Genomic DNA, 24,176 nt, shown 5'->3' with positions numbered 1-24,176 from the left:
ACAAACATACAAGGTAAAATCAGAGGATAGCTAGTATAAGAAGAAAAGTAGGGAGAAAAAAAGATAATGTTAGAGAGAAACCTAATAAAAATACAATGTTCCTAATACATTGCAGTTAAGACAGTTTATACAAACATAAAACTTTACTTAACGTATTATATTTACTTTCAGGCAAGGCTAAGCAATTGCATTAAGGAGAATTGAGCGGTTAGACATTGGATTTACTTTAAATATAGTAACCTTAAGGGCAACTACAAGCTATGTAGTAAACACTGATACAGTAATTATTACAGAAATAAGTGCAAGCATATCAGCAACATAAGCAAGGTTGAGTGAAGGAGACTCCACGTGGGTCCAAACAAAGTAAAAAACAGGCTATGGAGAATGCCCTTTGCAAGATTACAGCCAAAGGACTAATAGTAATCAAACAAATTCTTAACAGATGCAAGTGTGGGAACCAGGCTAGATTAAGGAGTCACAGTCACTACACAGTACTAAACAGCGCTAATCCAGCAAATACTAAAGACCAGACAACAGTCTAGAGGGTAACTGAAATAAACTGATATATTCACCTTAAATCATAGTAGACGCTCAGTCGCTAAACTGCACTACTATGGTAAAACACTATGGAGTCATGTATCAGTCGCTACACAATAAAAAACAGCACTAACAACCAAATACTCAAAACCAGACAAAAGTTATGAGGGAAACTGAATAAAAGTGATATATTCATAGAAATCTTAGCAGACGCACAGTCGCTGAACTGCACTACTATGGTTAAAATACAGCAAACTAGGATAATAAAACAACGCTAGTATTAAGAAGACTAGCCCTACAAAATAACATGAGTAAGCTTTATTTAAAGAAAAAAGCACTCACACTAGCAGCAAACCATGCTGTCGCTATGGTAAAACACTATGGAGTCATGTATCAGACGCTACACAAATAAAAAACAGCACTATCAACCAAATACTCAAAACCAGACAAAAGTTATGAGGGAAACTGAATAAAAGTGATATATTCACAGAAATCTTAGCAGACGCACAGTCGCTGAACTGCACTTCTATGGTTAAAATACAGCAAACTAGGATAATAAAACAACGCTAGTATTAAGAAGACTAGCCCTACAAAATAACATGAGTAAGCTTTATTTAAAGAAAAAAGCACTCACACTTGCAGCAAAACACGCTGTCGCTAAGAAAGGTGCACAGTACTGAGGCTAGGAACGTACTACGCAGCCTTGTCGACTCCGACACAGTGCAAACCGTCGAATAAACAAAACAAAGCAGAGAATAGTACAAAACACGTATAGTTGCACCTCTAAGAAAGGCAAATCTACAAGGCAGTCGCTACAAGCAGGATACAAGGCAAATGCAAGCCTTTGTACATAGAGAGCATTGGGAAAATACCACAGTTCAAAACGAGCAGATATGTACGCATCTACAGGGATATCGACAATGCACAGTTTAAAACATGAAGGCCATACAGTACATACACAATATCTTAGCGAACAGATACAAACTTACTGCAGAGAAGGAGCACACAGCCAAGCACGCTCAGCAGCAGCGAGGAGAGCTGAAGTCAAGATGGCGTCCCAGGGAAAGTGGAGGGAATATAATAACTTCCAGGGGAAGTACCTAGGGAGGGAAGAAGTAGGGATAGCAAGGAAGCAGGTACGACCGGAAAGGATGTAAATAGGTGAGATAGGGAAGGGGAACACTGAAACGTAAGTGTGAATGGATAGGAGGTATCCAGTATAGTAGTGTAGTCTGTATGGATCAAGAGGGGAAGAAAGGTTGGATATAATAGGTAGATAGACCAAGAAGTAAAGAAAAAGTATCAGTGAAATCTAGGTAGGTCAGGGTAGGAGAAAGGTAGTCTAAGGAGGAGAGGATAGGGAGGGAAAGTCAAAAGAAAGAAGGGTGAGATATGAAAAGGTAGGCAGAGATAAATACTACTACGGAGAGTATAAGTGGAGATGTGGTGATATTTAGTGGGCAAAAAAGCAGCAGTGCAGCAAACATGCACTAGGGCCCTGCTTTGGAAGTCGAGCTAGAGTAAAGGGAGGGAGCACAGGCTGAAAAGCAATCCAGAGAGAGTGGGAGGAGGGAAGTAAAGGAGTAAGGGGGGGGTTGCTGCTGTTGGCTAGCTTAGCTGGGGCAGAACTAAACAGTTTAGCAGGGTTTATCTAGTTATAAGTTTGACGTCTTGATATAGGTAGACATACTTTCTTGCAGTCCAGAGGTAGTAGGTTGCAGCAGATGGCAAAGTCCAGAGCCTTTCACGGGCAGTAGGCTGAGAGCACCCTAGTAGAATATATATAGTGATTTAACCAAGTACAAACATACAAGGTAAAATCAGAGGATAGTTTCTTGCAGTCCAGAGGTAGTAGGTTGCAGCAGATGGCAAAGTCCAGAGCCTTTCACGGGCAGTAGGCTGAGAGCACCCTAGTAGAATATATATAGTGATTTAACCCAGGTACAAACATACAAGGTAAAATCAGAGGATAGTTTCTTGCAGTCCAGAGGTAGTAGGTTGCAGCAGATGGCAAAGTCCAGAGCCTTTCACAGGCAGTAGGCTGAGAGCACCCTAGTAGAATATATATAGTGATTTAACCCAGGTACAAACATACAAGGTAAAATCAGAGGATAGTTTCTTGCAGTCCAGAGGTAGTAGGTTGCAGCAGATGGCAAAGTCCAGAGCCTTTCACGGGCAGTAGGCTGAGAGCACCCTAGTAGAATATATATATAGTGATTTAACCCAGGTACAAACATACAAGGTAAAATCAGAGGATAGTTTCTTGCAGTCCAGAGGTAGTAGGTTGCAGCAGATGGCAAAGTCCAGAGCCTTTCACGGGCAGTAGGCTGAGAGCACCCTAGTAGAATATATATAGTGATTTAACCCAGGTACAAACATACAAGGTAAAATCAGAGGATAGTGCAGAGAAGGAGCACACAGCCAAGCACGCTCAGCAGCAGCGAGGAGAGCTGAAATCAAGATCAGCTGCACATAGTATCTAACAAACAAAGTGATGTCACAGTAATTTGACACAATGGCTGGGAGTCATAGTTGAATAGCACATTGTGCAACCAAATGAGCATAGGTAGTGGCAGCACAAGAGACTGCAAGTGATTCTAAAATAATAACAGCATGGCTGTTTAAGTGGCAAAATAGGACAGCATGCAGCATATGCTAATAACTGCATAATATCATGGAAATGAGGAATAACACTCAAATCAGCCACATGGGACTTGCAAACAATGGCAACCATAATGGCAGTCCATTTCTGAAACATAAAATGGACATGCTACATCATGGGTAGTATGTATTGACAGCTTCCACGGGATCCAGACTGTTTGTCTGTTGTGGCTGTTGATATCACTGGATGATGTAGAGACAGTGTGTAACATTTCACAGGCTCACAGAACAGCAGGTTGTGGACTATTTTTTTTTTTTTTTTTTTAGTACAAGGAGACTGTAAGTGGCCTGGTCAAATTGTATAACCCACTATTTCAAATTAAGGGAAATGCATGGTATGTCCATTCCTGTAGATACTAAGATATGTGCAACCTTAACCATCTTAGATACATGTACCTTTCAGTTACCAAGTGTGGACACATTAAGGATATCATAGGCATCAGCCTCAAAAATCCTAAACCAGTTCTTCAATATTACAGTACAGTATGCAAAGGAGCATATCTGGTTTTCCATGACTGCAGAGGAAAGAGCCACCACCATGCATGCATTTCTATAGAATAGCCCATTCCCTAAGTTACTGGTAGACACATACTGCACACACATTGCCATCAAGGCCTCATCTGGTCCAGAGGGCCTACAATGCATCAACAGGAAGGGTTTCTACTCCCTGAACTGCCAGATGGTCTGCAATGCCTACAGCATTATTTATTACTTGCCCTAAGCATTATAGACCACCTGAGGCATTATTTACAATGTACCAATACGTCATTCATGTGGTTCCCATGATTCACACATTTGGCACATGTCCTGCCTATACCAGTGGTGCATAAACACCCAGAGCAGTAGCTGAGCAACTTCAGATGGCCCTCAATACTATATGTACCAGCAGAAGAGGACAGAGAAGAGAGTCAGAGTGGGGACATGCATCATGGAAGTCTAGGTGGAAGGCATGCTGTAGCACTTCATTTTTTTAGCCTAAACTTATCCAGCCATTGCATTCTTTGAGTGGCCATGCCAGTACATGTACTCCTGTATGCAAAACATGTTAGTAAGTAGGTGTGTATAGCATGCAATGGGAAACACATACCTATGACCATGCCATACCTCCTTTATCCCTAAGGTCATCAGCTGCAGTTAGTGGTGTGCACAGCCTCCCCACCATTTATATATCATACCTTACCACATACCCCTTGTAGCATGTCCTTCACATAGTTGCCTCCTCATAGCTACAGGCAGGTGATGCAGATTTATGTCAGTGCCACAAATTCCCAGTTACACATTCACAATGACATCTGCCTTACTGTCAGTGACATCCAACAAAGGTCTGTTGTTTTTGCTATATAATATATATTATCAGGAAAGACTCCTTCCTTAACTCTGTGAACTTTAAAGTCTACAGAATCTTTTATGAAATGCTTCTCTTCCTCATTTGCATTGTAATAAGCTGTGTTGGACATAATGGCACCAAAACTTTCTATAATTCTAGCAAGAGTCAATTAGTGCGGTGGTTATGAAAGTAGACCTAGTTAGCACCACTGTCTATGAATCACTGCTACTGCACAATGTGCTATCCAAACATGCTGGTCCTAGCCATGCTCATCCTTGTGACCATGAATCATATGACCATTATGCTTATGTATATGGGGTGTGTATGCCCAAAGCACCATAGCACAGCACTATATCCATTCTTAGCATCACATCACACTGATATGCACATAACAATATTATCGTAGTGCAGTGCTATGTTGCATGATATGTAATCCACAAAAGTGCATCCATAAGCATGGGGCTACATTTTGCTCATCAAGAAGACTTGTGTGAATGGCTATGGCTACTTCACACACTCTATAATTCAGTGCTCTGGTATAATGTGTCAGGAATCACAGGATTTTCCTATTCTGCCTGTACATGAATGTTGTGCAACACCTGCTGGATGAGTATGATCGCCCACTGCGGTAATTTGATGTCTCACACTAGCTTGCTGGGATGGTGAGTGATGCTTCTGGCATCCCCCATTCTGAAGAGCAATGCTGGAATCAGTGCAGTGATATGTGACAGTGCCACCCTGATTTACTTCATCAATAGACATCTGAGGCTCAGAAGAGGGGAGCCTAAAATTTCCTGTAAGCATTTTTTCTATAGTATTGTCTTCTACTGTCTTAATTATTGTACATGTATACTTAAAAGTACATATTTTGTTTCCCAGCATCATAGTAGTAACACCTACAGTAAATATGGCTGGGTATTGCAAAAAGTAGGAATACCTCTCCCACCACTGAGGTGTGTATGATGTCTTTGCCAGTCTGGTGTACAACTGTGATTGTTTTTAGCATATGCATGTAGCCATTTTCCCATTGTGTCATCCTTCTCCCAGTTTAGTTGTGGAAGATAATGATGCAACACAAAGGTTACCTAAGGTTGCACTGGCCAATGTCTCTGGTACTAGGTTACCAGTGCCCCCAGGTCTTCCCTTCAGCAGATGACAGTCCCCTGTTGGAGATGACCTGGAGGGGACACTGATGCCCTCTATTTCTGCTTCTCATAAAATGGGACAAAGGCCCCTCTTCTAAAATTGGACTGCAGGGGTCACCCCTGTTCTATTGGTATCTGTTCCAGGGACTGGTGAAGGCTGACATGCACTGGCAACTAGATGCCAGACTCACCAATGTGGAATGCCTTCCTGGTGTGGCATGTTGAGTCATGTGACTATCTGATCCTGCCCAGCTGGAAAGCAACAGATCCATAATATTGGCCGCTCAAGTATGTGATGCCTGGGTTTATTACCCTCTTGGCTGACCTCATATCCATCCATGATAGGACACTACTCTATCCCTATTCTAGTGTTTCCTCCCTTATGTGCCATTTTCCAACTGTTTGCTCATTGCTCAGTTCTCTCCATCACTACTGCCCTCTCCCACCTTGTGTGCATATACTGCACATCTGTCTGTGTCTGTGTTATGCGTTTATCTGTCCTCCTACCTGCTCTTCTTCCTGTGTCACATCCATAACCATCCTTTATTACCTTCTTCACTGTTGCTTCTTTTACAAAACTTACCTCAAGGGTCTTTCTCCTGAAAAAACTGACCACCCCCTACCTTTCATAGTTTATGGTTACCCTTTTTCCCCCCTTTGCTTTTTTTGTTGTCTCCCTTTCCCACTTTCCTATCTACCCCATGTCCTCCTCATTCACAGAATGCATACATCTAGCATGTCGCTGTGTGCACCACAGTAGTCTAGCTGGTCTTGTTGCATTGGCTTCTGTTGTCACATTCATCACAGAGATCATGCACCTTGCTGTAGCACTGGTACAAATGGATAGCATCCTAGTCCTGCTTCTCCCATTATTGCCATGCTTCTCTTTACTTTTATCACCCTTTGCTCAGGCTGCTGTTGCAGTTATCTGCCCAACACGTCTGACCAACTCTCTGGCTCTTGGGGCAGTCACCTCCTTGTGCAGTACTTCTCCAAATCCCAGTCATTGTATTGACTTCTGTATCACATATGTTCAATAAGAGTGAAACAGTGTTAGTCAGCACTATATAATTATTTATTTTATTTTATTTTATTTTATTTTACATTTGGTTACCAGGAAAGTCTGTCTGGACACAAGTCCTTTTTCAACGGAGGCCAGGAGAGAAAAGCTCCATATATAAAGACATTACATAGTACAATAAAAGTCATTTTAGATATCACAATAAAATACAGGTAACATCATGTTGAAGTAAAGCAAATTATGTACATGAAGTGTAAAATTCATTTCAAATTGTACAATAATATAAGGCTAAACATAGTGTTGATGTAAATCTAATAATGTAGTAAACAAAGTAACAAAATAAACAAAGACATTGGTAACCTCCAAACTTTGGATCCCACCCAGTTCGGGTTTGTGAAAGGCAGATCATGCCTCCTGAACCTGATCGACTTCTTTGAAGCAGTCACCAAAGCCGTAGATGAGGGTAAAGTGGTTCACACAGCCTATATTGACCTCGCCATGGCTTTCGACACCATCCCCCATTCTGGAATCATAGCTAAACTCAATAAACTAGGCATAAATCCCTACGTCACAAGATGGGTTGCCAACTGGCCACTGACAGAACCCACACTGTAAAAGTTGCAGACTCCAAATCTGACCTCAAACCAGTGACAAGTGGAGTACCACCGGGTTCCATCCTGGGATTGCTCCTGTTTGGTATCTACTTCTCTGAAGTACAGGCTAACACAGAAGGCCTCTGGCTAACGAAGTTTGCAGATGACTGCAAACTAGGAGCCATAGTCAAGTCCCCAAATGATGTGAACATCCTACAGAAGGGCCTCTTTGAGACAGATGCCTGGTGTCAGAGCCATGGCCTCAAGCTCAGTGCCAAAAAGTGCAGTGTCATCCCCTTTGGTAAAAACTCTGTACCCATGAACTACCACATAGGCAGCAATCTACTTAACACCGAATGTGTGATAAGAGACCTTGGGACCCAGTTGGACAGTAGTCTCTCCTTTGATAGTCACATCGCCACAGTAGTCAGGAAGTCCTTCTACGTGGCACACCTCATCATAAAAGGGTTCTTATCCAGGAAAAAAGAGGTCATTGTTACCCTCTACTCATCACTCATTAGACCCATTATAGAGTACAATGCCCCTTTTGGAATGTACCTCACAAGACATCTGCAGCAGCTGGAAAGGCCACAGAAGTACCTCACAAAGAGGATTACTGGACTCAAACAAATGCCCTACACTGACTGCCTCAAAAAACTCCAGCTTTACTCCATAGCATATCGCCTACTCAGAGGTGATCTCTGCCTAACATATAAAGCTATGTCAAACCCAGAGCTGTTGGACATGCTACACCTAAAGAAATCCCAATCCCTCCGAGCTACACACTCTAGGGACCTAAACCTTGTCACCACAATAAACAGGACATGCTGGATGGATAGATTCCTATCCCAGAGACTTCCCATACTCTGGAACAGGCTACCCATCTATGTCAAGCAAAGTTCTTCATTAGCACTCTTCAAGAAAAATCTTGATGAGTGGATGGGAAATAGAAAATACACCCCGGGGATCACTTCTGTGTCTCTGCTCGTCAGTGGCACAGGAAAATAACTTTCTTGGGTGGCGTAAGCCAGGGAACCTTGTTGGCTAGGCTTGAGTAAGCCCTTGGGCTGATAGCCTAGTGCCTACCTATGAACCTATGAACCTATGAAGTATTGCAGTATATTATATGTCGAAGTATATCAAATTATGTACATATGCATATACTATTACTTTTGTTTTACAAAGAAGTATTGTGGTAATGAAGATTGAGATTGAGAAAAAGAAAAAGAACAGATACCAGTCTGGTGAGGAGGAAAGAACAAAACTATTTTTAAAAGAGGTTAGAGAGGTATAAAGCAGTTCTGGAACTGCTAGATGTCTAGATGCAATGACTACTGTAGAGTGTGGACAAGGGGAGGGGTGTTAGATTAGCCTGGACTGACACAATTGCAGAGACAAGACTCTTTCAAGTGTCTTTTTAGAGCTATTTTAAATTGTGATAGGGAGGGTGTAGTTGAGATGTTAGTGGGCAAGGCATTCAATTTTTTAGGTGCTCCGTCTTTACTGTTGTCATTAGTTATTTCCAGGAGGAATTTCTTACTGGAGTGAAGGACCCTATTACTAGAGTAAAGCTGTAAAAATTTTTGTAGTGCTGACATTGTTTCAGGGTGGTATAGAACCTTGTGAGCTAGTATGAGTTGATTATGAAGTAGGAGATGAGGAAGTTCAGCCAGTTTAGCTGTTTAAGGGCTAAGCAGTGGTGTGATCTATATGTGGTTTCGGTGGCAAACTTAGCAATTTTACTGTAGCAGATATCAAATTTGGTTAGATCTGATTTTGGTTAAGAATGGGGAAGCATAGAGAAGTGTAGAGATGAGATGTGAACGTGTTGTAGTAGCCTTGGTGCTTTTCGCGAGAAATTATTTCTGTATAGAACACCCAATTTTTATGCACCTTCTTTATGGTACGGGAGAGATGTATACTGAATTTCATGTAGCAGTCAATCTCAACCCCCAGTAGTTTTGTGTGAGTGACGGGAGATAGTTGTTTTATTTCTGGAAGTGATGAGAGTGGAAGATGTGTGTCGTGCGGGGAGGACGATCAAACAAGTAAAAAAAAAGTCACTGGAACCATGAGCAGCTGGTTATGAAGTCATTTATTAGACTCATACATGAGTTTTGTTTTATTGGGATGAGATTTGGTAAGCCAAGCTTCAACAAAGAGGAAGAAGGCTTGGGTTGTAGTTGTAGTTCTTGGAGGGAAAAAGAAGCACAGATTAGTGTGGAGCCATCTGCATATTGGATGACTGATGCATATAGTGTAGAGGTATAAAGGCTGTTAGTGAAGATGGAGAACAGTAGGGGTCCAAGTATGGAGCCTTGGGGGACTCCTATTGTGACTGGCAATAGGGAAGAGAGTTCTTGCCACCAGTGAAATGCTTGCTCTTGGTCTGTTAAATAACTGAAATCATGCAATGGATGGTTCGCTAAGATTTAGTTCTGAAAGAACTTTAATAAGCTTAGAGTGATGGACCATGTTGAAGGCCTTCAAAAGATCCATAAAGATAGTGGGCATGAATTTACCATTCTTTCTATGGTGATTTGCTATGTGAGTGAATTACATAAGAGCTGTAGTAGTGCTATGAAAAGGCCAGCATCCATGTTGTGTATATGTGAGAAGTTTATAAATGTTTAGGTAGTCCATGATTTGTGTGTGTATATACACCTCTCTAAGATTTTGGAAAGGGGTGAAAGTATAGCAATAGGCAGATAGTTGGTCAGTTCTTTAGAGGTGCCCCCTTTTTGGAGTGAAATGATGGGGGAAAGTTTCCAGATCTCAGGGACATGATGTTCAGATATGGTGCGGTTAATAAGAATGGCAACTGAATATGCAATTGCATCAGCAGCAATTTTCAGAAATTCGGCTGGAAGTTTAACTGCAGCTAGTGTAGTGGGCTTTAGTTTTTTAAGCAGTTTTTTAATCATATCCACAGACACAGGTTGGAAGGTAAAGCTGTTTTTATTACTAGGATATTTGGCTGGTTCATTGGTGGAGGGAGAGATATGAGAGTTAGATAGGGCTAGAATGGATTTTGTAAAATATTTGTTGAATTGGGTGGCTATATTTTCTAAGGTATCAGTAGTGGTTGGAAAGGGAGTACTAGATTTTCCAGTAAGGAGAATATTGATAATGGCTGTCCAGAACTTTTTAGGGTCATTTTGATGCTTAATTTGCACATTGTGGTAGTAGTTAGTTTTGTCTAGTTTGATCATTTGATTTGATTTGTTTCTAAGCTCTAGAAATATATATGTATATGTGCATATATATGTATGTATATATATATATATATATATATATATATATATATATATATATATATATATATATAGAGATATATATATATATATATATATATATATATATATATATATATATATATATATATGGGAGCAGTTTATAATCTCGAAATACTGAAATGTCGAATTTCAGTATATCGAGACTATAAAGCCAAATGTTTAGAATAGCGAAAGTTCATAATCGTGAATTTGAATATCTCAAATTTGCGCTTATGGCCTTACGCTACGTAATGTCCAGGATTGTGTGCTGTGTTTGGATCTAGGTGTTATGTCAGGTAAGTGAGTGTTTTGTAAGGGTTTTGAGTGGGAGCTAGAATGTATGTGAATGTGCTGATATGTTTGATGTGTGTGTGAGGGACTGGAGAATGTGCGTGTATGAGTTTGCTTTTGTTTCCTGTTTGTGCGATCTTATAGTTAGTATATAGAAGTAGGGGGATGTGGGGGCTTGCGCCCCACATGGGGGGGCACAGTAGGGCTTGCCCCTTGCTTATGTGTACATGAGTTGTGTATGTGTGTAGTTTTGTTTGTTTATGTTGTGATGTGGGTGTTGTAGTGTATGTATGGTGAATTCCGCGGTTTTGGGCTTGGAGTTTTGTTGTTTCAGTGTTTTTTGGATTTGGTTTCATGGTCTCGAGATACTGAAATTCGATATTTCAGTATTTCGAGATTATGAAGTGAATATATATATATATATATATATATATATATATATATATATATATATGTATACACACACACACACACACACACACACACACACACACACACACACACACACACACACATGTGTGTGTGTGTGTGTGTGTGTGTGTGTGTGTGTGTATATATATATATATATATATATATATATATATATATATAAATATATATATTCTTTTTTTTTCACACAGAGACCACAATTGCTGCAATAGGTTTCTTGGTATAAAAGGATATAACAAAAGGATGATGCCAAATAGGAGAAAAAATCAAGTAAGGCTGTATTTTATTCAGATTCATTAATTGCTGTCTTGGGGAATTACTTGTTAAGCTAATTTTACCTGCAACCATGTATTAAAGATAGCTACCAGATCAACCAAGTTATGATGCTAGATGGTAAACTGAATAACTATCTTCCCACAACATTGCTTAGAGGTTCGTAGACTCATAGATAGTTACTTGACATGAGGTCCAGGAGACCACTGGAGAACTCAGCCCAGTTTCCCAGTTTCTTTAGAGGACTTTCTGATTAAGTGGCTTGCACAGGATCATACAGTAGATACATGGAGGCTGAGGGTATCAAACCTAACAGCTCATGGCCTAAATCCTTAAAAAGGCTCATCTGCATACCAGAAGTTTAACTTGGGCTACATGGATGTAAAGCAGGAATTCTAACTGCTAAACGATATGGGAAACCCCATTGACCACAAAATGTAACTTCAATAAAATATATCAAAAGCATACGAATAACAGCTGTAGCCACAATGCATGTCCAGCTCAGTAAGATCATTTGTTTGCTAGACAATATGCCTGTGCTTTGAAGAAAACTTAGTACCGTAATTTTGGTATTGCAGAGTCTTGAACTATTGTGCATCTTTGGCACATAGTAATGTGTTAGTGGGTAAATCATAAAAAATAGGGACTTTTGAGATATTTCTAGAGTCTGCATTGTTAGGCAGTTGCATTAGGAGTCTATCATCCCCAACACTGATTACTAACAGCAAGGTGTCTTCATCTTATATGTTGCTGAGGGATTTAGTATTTGTTTTTCACCTTATGCTGCATGACTACACTTTTTTCAGTTTCAGATCACCCATCCTCTCATTCTTAATAAAAAATAGTGATGGATAGTACTTTTTTTCAAAGAGACTTAGAGAAAGTGACAGTTGGGCTTGACCAAAATGAAGCAGTAATACAGAGTGGGAAAATGTGGTCCACAAATACTGGATGTTTGTCCCTTTCATTATCAGTTCTCTGATTAAGGCGTATTACAATTTGCATCTTAATACTGAAAGACATAACGTGGCTGAAAATATTTCTAAAACTGCATGATAGGCAAGGAATCAGCATGCTTAGAAATTGTGGATTGTAATAACTGAGAAGCCATGAATACAGCTATTTGTAGAATTAAATAAATTGTTAGCTATGCAGTTTTCTCAAAAATATTTCTTTCTTGTCTACACCAATGATTTGCCTCATATTCTTCCCATATATGACATTCAGAACAGCATTCAAGAAATATATTACCTATGCACATATTCTTTACTTCATAAAGTCGGGTTCCAAGTAGTTTCCAATGGTAAGATTTTCTTTTGAGTTGTGTTTTCTATGTGAATTTGGTGACCTATATATAAGTCTCTGTGGGACCAATTAATTTCCCTTGTCATCCTTTCTATCGGGAATTGGAAGAAATACATATACATTGCCCAAGCATGCAGTTATTAACTGGAGATACTTGTGGCACATGGTAAGCAAATATGTTAGTGTGACTGATTCTAGAGAAGGTATTGTCCATTAGAAGCTGATATATCAAATTTTCAACTTTGTTTCTTCAGAGTGAAACCTCTAATAAGGGGAGGACTGTGAGGAAGGACAGAATTTAAGCAGCACCATCATTTTAATCTCTGTCACCTTAAGCTAGGAAAGTCATCTAAGCCTGTAGTACTGTATTGACAAAAGGCCTGAGTAACGGTCCGGTATATTTTATTAAACTGTGTGCTCTAACAGAGCTTTTGATAAAAATATAATACTAGAAAGGAGAGTCAGTAAGACAGAGGTCAGAACCACTCTTTCCTTGACATATAGTAAGATAAATATGTTCTATTGCTAATTTTCTATTATCTATGAAGTGTCAGCTCCATTCACTTACATTAATTCACACTGCAGTTGATTGATGGTTCCTTTTTGCAGGTGCAGGACTACGTAGGCTCATTGCAATGTTTACATTCAGTATTAGCAGCATTCCGTCATATTCTTAAAGTCCTGCAGATCAGTTAACAATATGCCATCAGTAAAAGTAATAACTGAATGCTGATTGACCAGAGGTTACCCACACAATCTTCTTTTAATCATTGGTTGCCAACTGAAACTGTCAGTGCATGTAAGCAGTATGAGTCAGGAGATGTTCAGTGCTTTTAAAGCGGTTTGATTATTTTCTTTTTTTTTTTTTTTGCACCTCCTCCTTCATTATTTATCACCATCTGACCAGCTGCTGCATTCCCCTCCTGTCGCTCTTAACTTTAAGGTGTCTGGGATTATCACTCCAGGTTAGGACTGCCTCAGCTATTGTTAAGGTAGGAAGGGTTGGGGAAACATGGAGCAGAGTCTCTAGCAACATTATATATTCTGTTATATACATGCAGGGGATATTGTGGGATCCCATAATGATGAGGATCTACTGACATAATGAGCATGACAACACATAATGTCAGTCAGCTCCATCTCTATCTCATAAAGTTAATGACCATTTATGTCATGTCTGCAGCATGCCCCATCACCAGAGGAGTTCCAGAACACAGACAGAAGTCCCACCCCTCCCTCCTGGAATTGGCAAGCTGACAAAATGCCAAACCCTTCCCACCCTATCCTCCTAGGCTCCTTCAGTGACAGAGACACTACCACTTAATGACCTGAGATTGTTGGGTCACAGTCAAGACTCCATCCTCGTACGTGGTAATTTACTTTATATATAGTAAACTGAATCTTTTGTTTAATGATTTTAAAAATGATGTCATCTAAAGCTGCGTTGTGATTTGTTTATTTGTAATAACATGAAACTTTTATTCAGTGATTTAACATGGCTGTTTCTAATCTTTTTGAATGCAAGCATGCTAATTTTAAAGGAAAGCTGTCTGATGCACTGTTACCATGTTGTGTCTGCTAGATGTAAGATTGTACTGTCTAACTTTATTTAAAATAATCTTAAGGACAAATCGTTTACAAACATAAAACAGACATGACATGAAAACTGACAAAATACTGAAAAATCCAGAAAGCATTCTAGTCAGAAAAAATACTACAAATATTCATATCATGAGTATTTAGATCAGGTGCTGTTTCATTTGATTAATTTTACATTTAAAAAGTTAATTTGTAGAAAGATGTAGAGGTTTACATGAAAGAAGTTGTTTCTGGCAGAAAGACTTCAGGGATTAATGAGCAAAATCAAAGAAGAGATGTCCCAAAGCTTACATTTTCATCTAAGAATGTAGCCGAAGTTACCAAACACAGCACTACTGCAAGTAAGTACTGCTAGTGAAAATTAAGGGGCAATGGTGGATAAGACAGGCAGACTATACAAAGGACCAGAAAGAAAGAAAGAGACAGAAATGAGACTAGAAATATCTAGGTCTTCAACAGTTTGCCACTGAAACTATACCATGGGCCTTAATAATACTGGAAACAGTAGATGAAAGTTCTTAATAGTGAGTTAATAATGAAATATTTATTGCAGTTGTAATTAATGAATGGTGGTTTTATTTCACTGGCTCCCTTATAACTTGAACAAGAACTTAATGATGGTTTAGTTTAATGACTGCATGAACCAGTAGGTGATAGCTAAGTCACTAGTTCATTTTATTGTTTTAAGCTATATAAAGCAGTTATCTGGTAGCCATTGTCACATGATGGCCAGAAGGGAGGGATCTATTAATCCAAATACATAAGTTTCTGACTACATTTTTGGTTTGTAGTGATGTGTTATCTATATAGTATTATTTGGAGAGGAATTGTCTAAAGAATGATGGGACTACACTTTTTAGCATTCAGCTTGAACTCATTTTTAGTGCACCGAGAGTTTACTAGGGAGAGCTCATTCTGGAAGGTTTGGGTGCCATAGGGTGACTTAACATTAAACAACAGTTTGCATTCATCTGTAAGCTTTGTTAGCCTGAAGTCTTGGTTGCTTAATGATCTGACAAGTAAATATCAAAAAAGAGAGATCCTAGCACTGAGTCCTGTGGGAGACCACTGGTCAATTTTATAATTTCTGGTGAGGCACCTGCAACTCGCACTGTGTGAGTTCTGTGTTTTTGCCAGTTTGCTTTCCATCTTACCACATAAGGGCTGATTTGTATATATTTAATAATCTGCCATTTGTACAAGGGCAGCAGCAAACACTTAGAGGTAGCCACCTGAGGAGGTGCTGTACCAATCAGCATAGCAGGTTTACTGTTCTCCATTAACATAATCATTACTGGTCTATAAATAACCATTAATGAATGTATTAATGACAGTGACCATGACTGAAGGCTCAGTGATAATTATTTTAAAGTGAAATTTTTTTCTGTACAATGAAATCAATTTGGGGAAGTCAGAGAAGCTGTTTAAACAATAACAAATAGAATTTTGCCCATCTTCAAATATTTTTTGCTTCTGGACATGCAATTACAAAACAAGAATCAGTGTATAAAAATGGAGGTGAACATAACAAATCAGATGTAAAATTGTCAACATTTGTAGCTTTCATTATAAACCACACATAGTACAACTTTAAGGAACCTTCACTTTACATAACCAAAGCATGCAGTAAATGAATATCAGTTTAGAATTGCATCTCTTTATATAAACAGACCACACATTATTTTATCCATTCCGCCCCTTTACCTGTCAGTTTGTAAGGCATGTTTCATAAACATTTAAAAACAAATCCCATTAAACAGGGTTTCTGTTTTCTGGTTATTATTTATACTGCCCATGCCATCTGTCTTCACATACTGCGATTACAAATATAGAAATTGCCAGAAGTAGTGAAGTCTGACTACTACAGCTAGTGGGTTATAAAACATCAGCCCCATTACTTTAACAACAAGAACCCAAATTAGATGCAAAATTCTGTGAATTTCTCCAGTCTTTGCTAAAGTTATCAACTGCATTGCATTCTATAACAGTCCCTGTATGGATAGTTGTGTCTTACAATGGAAAAAACATGAAATTAGCAAACAGCTAAAGATTATAGACTTGAGTTCGATAGCACAGAGGTTAAGGCAAAAGATTACCAACTGGTAGACCTGGATCCAAAACTTGGTTGGGGCACAACTGGGCAACAGCAGTATCTTCATGGAAGAAAGGCCTGGCAATCTACTTCTGTAATATTTCATGAGAACCCTATGGGCCTACCCATAAGTCGATTGCGAATTGAGGGCATCTATCTTACTTTTGTTTGCAAAGATTATAGAAAGAGAAGTGTTTTAACTTTTCTATAATTGTTACAAAAACTGATTCTGTATCTGAGACACCATACTATGCTGAGATATAACCAACATCTAAATTTTCTGAACAGAATAAAGTAGAGCATAATCCTTTCCATTTAATGAGGCTAAAAGTTGTCCTGCGATATTTGTTTCAATGAGAAGCTATCCACTCTGAGCATATGAAAATGTGGTAACCCTATTATTTGCTGCTGTTTGATGTTAAACTTGAAACAGTGCAAGAATACATATAATCCTCCTAACATAAATGAATGCCAACAAATACAGATCGGTGGCACAGCCTTGGCATATGCATATACTTTGCTTCCAGGGAAGAACAGTTGGGGACAAATCATGTTTTTATAATCTAAGAAGTGAATGCTGTCCCCACATGTATTAGTTTAAAACATAGTAAATGTCTTCATCCTAGGGTTGCAACTGGCAGTGTACATGACCATTACTTTGTGCCATACCATCTGATCAATTTACATTACAATCAAAACTCTGTCACCCTTAGACTTTCGAATACTGGCCAAGGCTCTTGCCACCCCGATAGTGCCTTTTTTAGGCAAGGCTCAAAAGACAAACCCACAGCAATAAATAGCACAAGTAACAAAAAACTGAGGGTAATGCTACTCAATGCCAAAGGTCTAAACCTCAAAATGCACTCACTCGAAGCACTCCTCAGTATGGAGAAAATCGATATATGTGCAGTAACAGAAACCTGGTTTAAGGCTCCAGAGAGCACCCCAGCACTACCAGGCTACAATTCATACCATACAATTCAGCCACAAAACCTGGACCGAAATACAAAAGGCAAGGGAGTACCCATATTCATCAAGGATACCCACACCTCCAGGTTAGTGGCACAGCACGATGCTTCAGAGATCATCCACGTGCAACTAACAATGGGCAAAACTGCTATTCAAATTATAGCTTGCTATAGATCATCCACCATGTCCCAGAACCCCCACTCCGCATTCCTGGAAACACTGGGAAAAATAAAGGTCCTACCAAACACCCTGATATTGGGTGATTTCGATTACCCAAACATTAACTGGGAGAACTACTGAAGTACAAACTCCCTTGCCCAACATTTCCTAGAATTTATAAACTCAAATGCCCTGGATCAACTGGTCAACACCCTCACCAGAGATGACAACATATTGGACCTGGTCATCACCATTATGGGTGACCGGTGTTCCACACCGGAGGTCAACACCTCGCTGGTTAGATCTGACCATAAACTAATCACTATGGATAACCACATTCCGCCACCATCCCCAGTCAAAGAAACCATTGTGAAAAACTTTTCAAAAGCAAACTTCACGTTACTTAAGACTGAGGTGAGAAGTTTCAAAGCCCCTATTCTAAAGGATAACACTGTCCAAGCTGCAAAATCCTTTAGTAATGCACTCTACGGGCACCTACAAGAATGCATGGATTGTGCTATCCCAAATAAAACCAAGACTCACTCCTCCAAGAAAAGGAAACCAGTCTGGTGGATGCCTGCCATAAACAAGCTAGACAATAGAAGGAGAAAACTAGTACAGAAAAGAGTAAAATCCCAAGAAGGGAAGACATCCCTGATCAGTATCAGCAAGAAACTACGTTCCCTCATAAAATCATCCAAGGCTAGCTTCTAAAGAAAAATTGCCGTGGACTCCAAAGATAACCACAAGGCATTCTTTAGCTATGTCAAGAATCTAAGTGTCAATTCTCAGATCTGCTCGGAGATAGTGCAGAATGGCACAAAATACACTAAACCGACCAATATAGCCAACATCCTGGCAGACAGGTTCAGTGCAAACTTCGCCCCCCCACCCCCAAAAGGGCCCATAACTATACCAGAAGAATGTAGTGCCCCTGAAATCACAGACACTCAGGTTAAAATAGCCCTCTCTAAAACCAAAAACACAGCATTAATGGGACCGGATGGTGTCCCAGGCTGCATCCTACATGAGCTCAAAGATGAACTAACCCCTCACCTAAACACACTGTTTAAACTCAGCCTCTCCACAGGCTACATGCCCACAGAGTGGTGCACAGCAACGGTTATTCCGCTCCACAAAGGTGGAGCCACAATGGACCCCGGGAACTATTGCCCTATAAGCCTGACTAGCTTGGTCTGCAAAGCTATGAAGCACATCATCATCATAGATCTCATTAACAGAGAACTTGGAAACCTCCAAACACTGGACCCTACCCAGTTCCGCTTTTTTAAGGGCAGATCATGCCTCCTACACCTGGTGGACTTCTTTGAGACAGTTACCAAGGCTATAGACAAGGGAAAGGTGGTCCACACAGCCTACTTAGACCTCGCAAAGGCCTTCGACACCATTCCCCACTCAGGTATTATAGACAAGCTCACCAGCCTGAACATAAAGCCCTATGTCACAAGATGGGTTGCCAACTGGCTCATGGACAGAAACCACATGGTAAGAGTTGCGGGAGTTAGGTCTGACTCTTAACTGGTTACAAGTGGTGTTCCCCAGGGCTCAGTCCTAGGACCCCTCCTATTCGTATATACTTCCCAGAGGTACAGGCAAGCACAGTAGAACTATGGCTGACCAAGTTCACAGATGACTGCAAACTAGGGGCTATAATTGACTATCCGGCTGACACAGACATCCTCCAAAAGGGTCTCTCTCAGACAGATACCTGGTGTCAAAACCATGGCCTCAAGCTAAATGCCAAAAAGTGCATAGTCATCCCCTTTGGAAAAACAAAGTACCCACAAACTACCACAGAGGTGGTAGCCCCCTAAATATGGAAGACGTAATAAGGGATCTGGGGACCCAAGTAGATAGTAACCTCTCCTTTGATAATCAAATTGCCAAAGTGGTTAGAAAATCCTTCTATGTGGCCCACCTAATCACAAAAGGGTTTGCATCCAGATTGAAAGAGGTCATTGGGCTCCTCTGCACATCACTCATCAGACCCATCATGGAGTACAATGACCCATTTGAGATGTACCTTACAAGACACCTGCAATGACTGGAAAGACCACAGAAGTACCTCACCAAGAGGATCACTGGCCTCAAGCAGATGCCCTATGCAGCTTGACTGAAGAAACTCCAGCTGTACTCAGTTGCATACTGCTTACTCAGAGGTGATCTCTGCCTGACATACAAGGCCATGTCCAACCCAGAATTGATGGACATGCTCCACCTAAAGAAAACCATATCCCCTTGAGCCACATGCTCCAGGGATCTAAACCTCACCACAACAATAAATAGGACATGCTGGAGGGATCGATTCCTGTTCCAGAGACTTCCCATGCTCTGGAACAAGATTCCAATCTACATTAGGCAGAGCTCCTCACTAACCCTCTTCAAGAGAAACCTTGATGAGTGGATGGGAAATAGAAAGTTTACCCCAGGGATAACTTCAATGGCTCTGCTGGACAGACGCACAGGGAACTAATCTAAGGGGGCGGTGAAAGCCAACACATTCCAGCTAGGCTTATAAATGCCTTCGGGCAGATAGCCTAGTACCTACCTATAAACCTATGAACCTATACTCAATATTTGATTATACCTCCCTATGACAATGTCTATGCCCTCCCAAGTCATGTTATTCAGCTCTTTTTTTCAGGAAAAGTGACTAATCGTAAAACTATCACCCCCCGTAATGTTGAGTATTTAGCTTTCATTTTGTACCAAAGGAAGAACAGTGTGATGTTGCATGCAAGCATTTCTTACCTTATGAACCAGTAGCATATTTCATATTAACAAATATTGCTCCCATCATAGAGTATAACCTTGAAAATCAGCCAAGTCATTGAAAACAACCATTTTATTTCATTTATGATCTCAAACATCCAGTATAAACCACTACTGAGTCCTATCCCAGTCATTCCAAAACAAAAAATGGAGTCTTATCCACTTGAAAGTTGTTTAATTCCCATATTCACTTCCAAAATCCCCTTCCCTGGAAGCTACAGCCAGTTGCACATTAACTTATTTTGATCCACTCCTCCTAATCCCCATGGGTCCCACTCTTTGGTAATATATGCATCCTCTATACATATGCATGTCCTCTTCCAACCTAGGATGTAATACTTTAAGCTATCTAATAATGTTTAGCATTAAACTCAACTACCATAGTTACATCATATATCATTATCGCCGCTAAACAATTTTAATTGCTTTTTTATTCCTCTCTTGGACTTCCCCAGAGTGTCTATGTTTTTCGTCATTCAACTCTAAACATGACACACCTTTCAGTTTATATAAATAGAATAGTGCAATTTGTATATTTTTTCAGGTTGAGAGATCCATAACACACAGTCATGTGCACTTAATTTATCTGCTTAAAAGTTAAAATTTGAACTGCATTTAGTACTGTAGCCATCACACTAAAGTGTGAGAGCCTTTTCTGTGCATTTTTACTGTTTTACTTAATTAAAAAATACTATCTGTACTGCTCGTTTCCTACCCTTTCCTATACTAGAATACTCTGGATCCCAGATCTGCTGGTTTCAGGACTTTAGTCTGTGTTTCTGAGTGGTCCAGAGCTTGCTGTGGTAGTGGGAGGTCTTTTTGCTTATCAGTGAGAGTGGTAAGCATTAGAACAGCCTATTTGTTGCAGGAAGAGTGGTTTCCAGCTCTGAAATTAAGAAACCAAAAAAAACTCCAAACCAATGAATACCAAAATCCAGAGCAAAGGAGAAAAGCGAACCAGTTCAACTGTAGCTCACTGCCAAATTTATTCAAAATAAAAGACGAAAAACATATGAGATCAAGCGCTTTCGCCTGGATCAGTACCAGACTTTTTCAAGATGAGTTTGCACTCACAAAAACACAGATTTATATACTACAAGTAATAATATCACATGATCAAATGTGTTAACAGCTTAGTTGATAGGCAAATAAATTAATAGGCAAATACATTGTTAATTGGTAACCTAGTGCAAACAGAACCACTGAGCCATGCTCTTAAAAAATTGTAAGCCATGCAGTGATAAAAACACTTCTGTAGAACAATAAAATGTTAAAAAACATTAAGAAACATTGATAAACATTAAAAAACATTGAAAAACATTAATGCCTCATTAATCAATCCTAAAAATCTTTTTTTTAAAAAATCTATGTTAAAGTGGGTAAATGAATAAATAGAACCTATAAAATCACAATGTGTGTGTTCAATACACTTTATGCAAAAAATGCCTACAAAAAGTGATGAAATTTATTAGTTGATAAATAAATAAAACTATCTGTTGTATAAAATGGACTCAGCCATAAAAACTGTAGTTTTATAAATTATAATTTTATAATTTATAATTTAGCCCTTCTTAATTTAAGGACACTAGCAATGCTGACACTGTCATTCAGGCCTGGGGGTTTTGTGGCATTCAGTTTAAGTTGCCACAACAGCTCCTTATACTCAAGCCGGGCCTCCCAGTCCCCTCCTCTACTGTCCTGCAGAACTTGCTCTAAAACCATAAATCTCAACTGCATATTAGGACATGTGCCAAGATGTTTGTAGAAAGCATTAGTGTCCTTCTTTTTAGAAATTTCATATAAATGCTCATAAATCCTTCTTCTAAGGGTTCTCTCGGTTTTACCAACATAGAAACTACAGCATTGTATACAAAAACCTAAATACACAACACCCTTCACCCCACAGTTATAGTAATATTCAGCCCTAAATTTAAATCTTCTTGATGGGATGAATAATACACTATTGTTTACCACATAGGTACACTGCTTGCATGCTCCACAACTGTAGGTCCCAGGTTTGGGGCAAATTCGCTTACCACCTACTCTAGGTTTCCCTTCAAATAACCCTTTGAGATTCCTGTCCTTCCTTCTAACAAAAAAGGGATGCTCATTGATTATTTGCTTGAGCTCTTCATGCTGTTTCAGAATAGGCCAAAATCTTAAAATTGACTGTTCTACCTGGGAAGAATCCTCTGAAAAAGTGTACACAAAGCTATTGTGAGAATCAAACTTCCCCAAAGATTTTGAACCAATATTCTGTGTTGTCCCTTTCCCCAACAAAGGGGAATATACATCGTCCCTACCCACAATGACCTCCTTAGCTAACTCATCAACCAAAAGTGCTGGGTACCCTCTTTCTCCAAATAGCTGCTTTAATAGAGCCACCTCTTCTAGAAAAAATTCACCCGTACTACACATTCTTGAGGCACGTATTAACTGTCCTTTGACTATGCCTTTTTTCTGATAAAAAGGATGACCACTGTCAAAGTGTAAATAGGAGTTTGAAAAGGACTCTTTTTCTATAAACTTTGGACTGGAAAATACCATTGTAAATGTCCTTGGAAAGAGTAATGTCCAAATAGTTCAGGGATTCATGACTTACATTGTAGGTGAATTTCAAGAAAAAGGTGGTAGAGTTAATATAATCCATAAAATCGAGAAATTGGTCCAAAGTACCATTCCAGAGCAAACATATGTCATCCAGGTATCTTTTGTAATGACTAATGAACCTGACCCAATGTGTGGAGAAAATAAATTCACTCTCCCAATGGTGCAAAACAATATTGGCATAGCTGGAGACACAAGCAGTCTCCATTGCTACACCCTTTTTCTGCTTAAAAAACTCGCCACTGAAATAGATGAAATTATTTTCTAATATAATTTCCATAAATTCCACCAATAATCCAATGGTATTGCCATCCAGGTTCGACATAGCCGCTAATGTGTCATTAAACCATTCCAAACCTAAATTGTGGGGAATGCTGGGAAATAACTCCACTATGTCAATAGTGACCATTAGCAGGTCAGGCTTAAATAATTCTTTCTGGATACCTTTCAAAAATTCCCAGTCCTTGCACACATGGTCCAGTGAAAATGCAAATTCGTTAATGGTGAAATCAATGAATTTGCCCAGTGGTTCAGTTATACCACCGGCTCCTGCAACAATAGGTCTAAAATTTAGTGGAGCTAAGCCTTTGTGGGTCTTAGGAATCCCAAATATCACCGGGATTCTTGGGTTCTTAACATAGAGGTAATTGAACAACTTCTCATTAATGGCTCCCTGTAACAAATGATCCGTAAGCAGAAAACTAATTTTGGAGTGTGCTAAATTCAGCTAATTTCTGGAAATTAATTCATATCGTTCGGTATCCTGTAACATGTTGTAAATGAATGTATCATATACCATGTTGTACATTAAAACAGTGCCACCACCCTTGTCCGGCTTCATCACCCTGATGTCTTCTTCTCGGAACCTGTCTATTAATTGGCTTACATCCTGGTTCAAGTTGGAGTATGAAGTGTGTGCCCTATTAGTACAATGATTTCTTAAATCAGCTTCTACCAATTCCTCAAAAACTTTTAGAAATGGATTCAAAGGCGGATTAAAAGTACTAGTTCTGAGTTAAAAACCCATGTTTGCGCGGGTTTGCGTGAGTTTGCACATTGTGCAGTGTCACTTAGCTAGGGTTAAACTATTCCTGGTGCCA

The sequence above is a fragment of the Protopterus annectens genome, chromosome 8.part1 (genome assembly GCF_019279795.1).
Source record: "Protopterus annectens isolate FY-2018-M chromosome 8.part1, PAN1.0, whole genome shotgun sequence".
Classification (NCBI taxonomy): Eukaryota; Metazoa; Chordata; order Ceratodontiformes; family Protopteridae; genus Protopterus; species Protopterus annectens.
Note: the sequence above shows the minus strand (reverse complement) of the source record.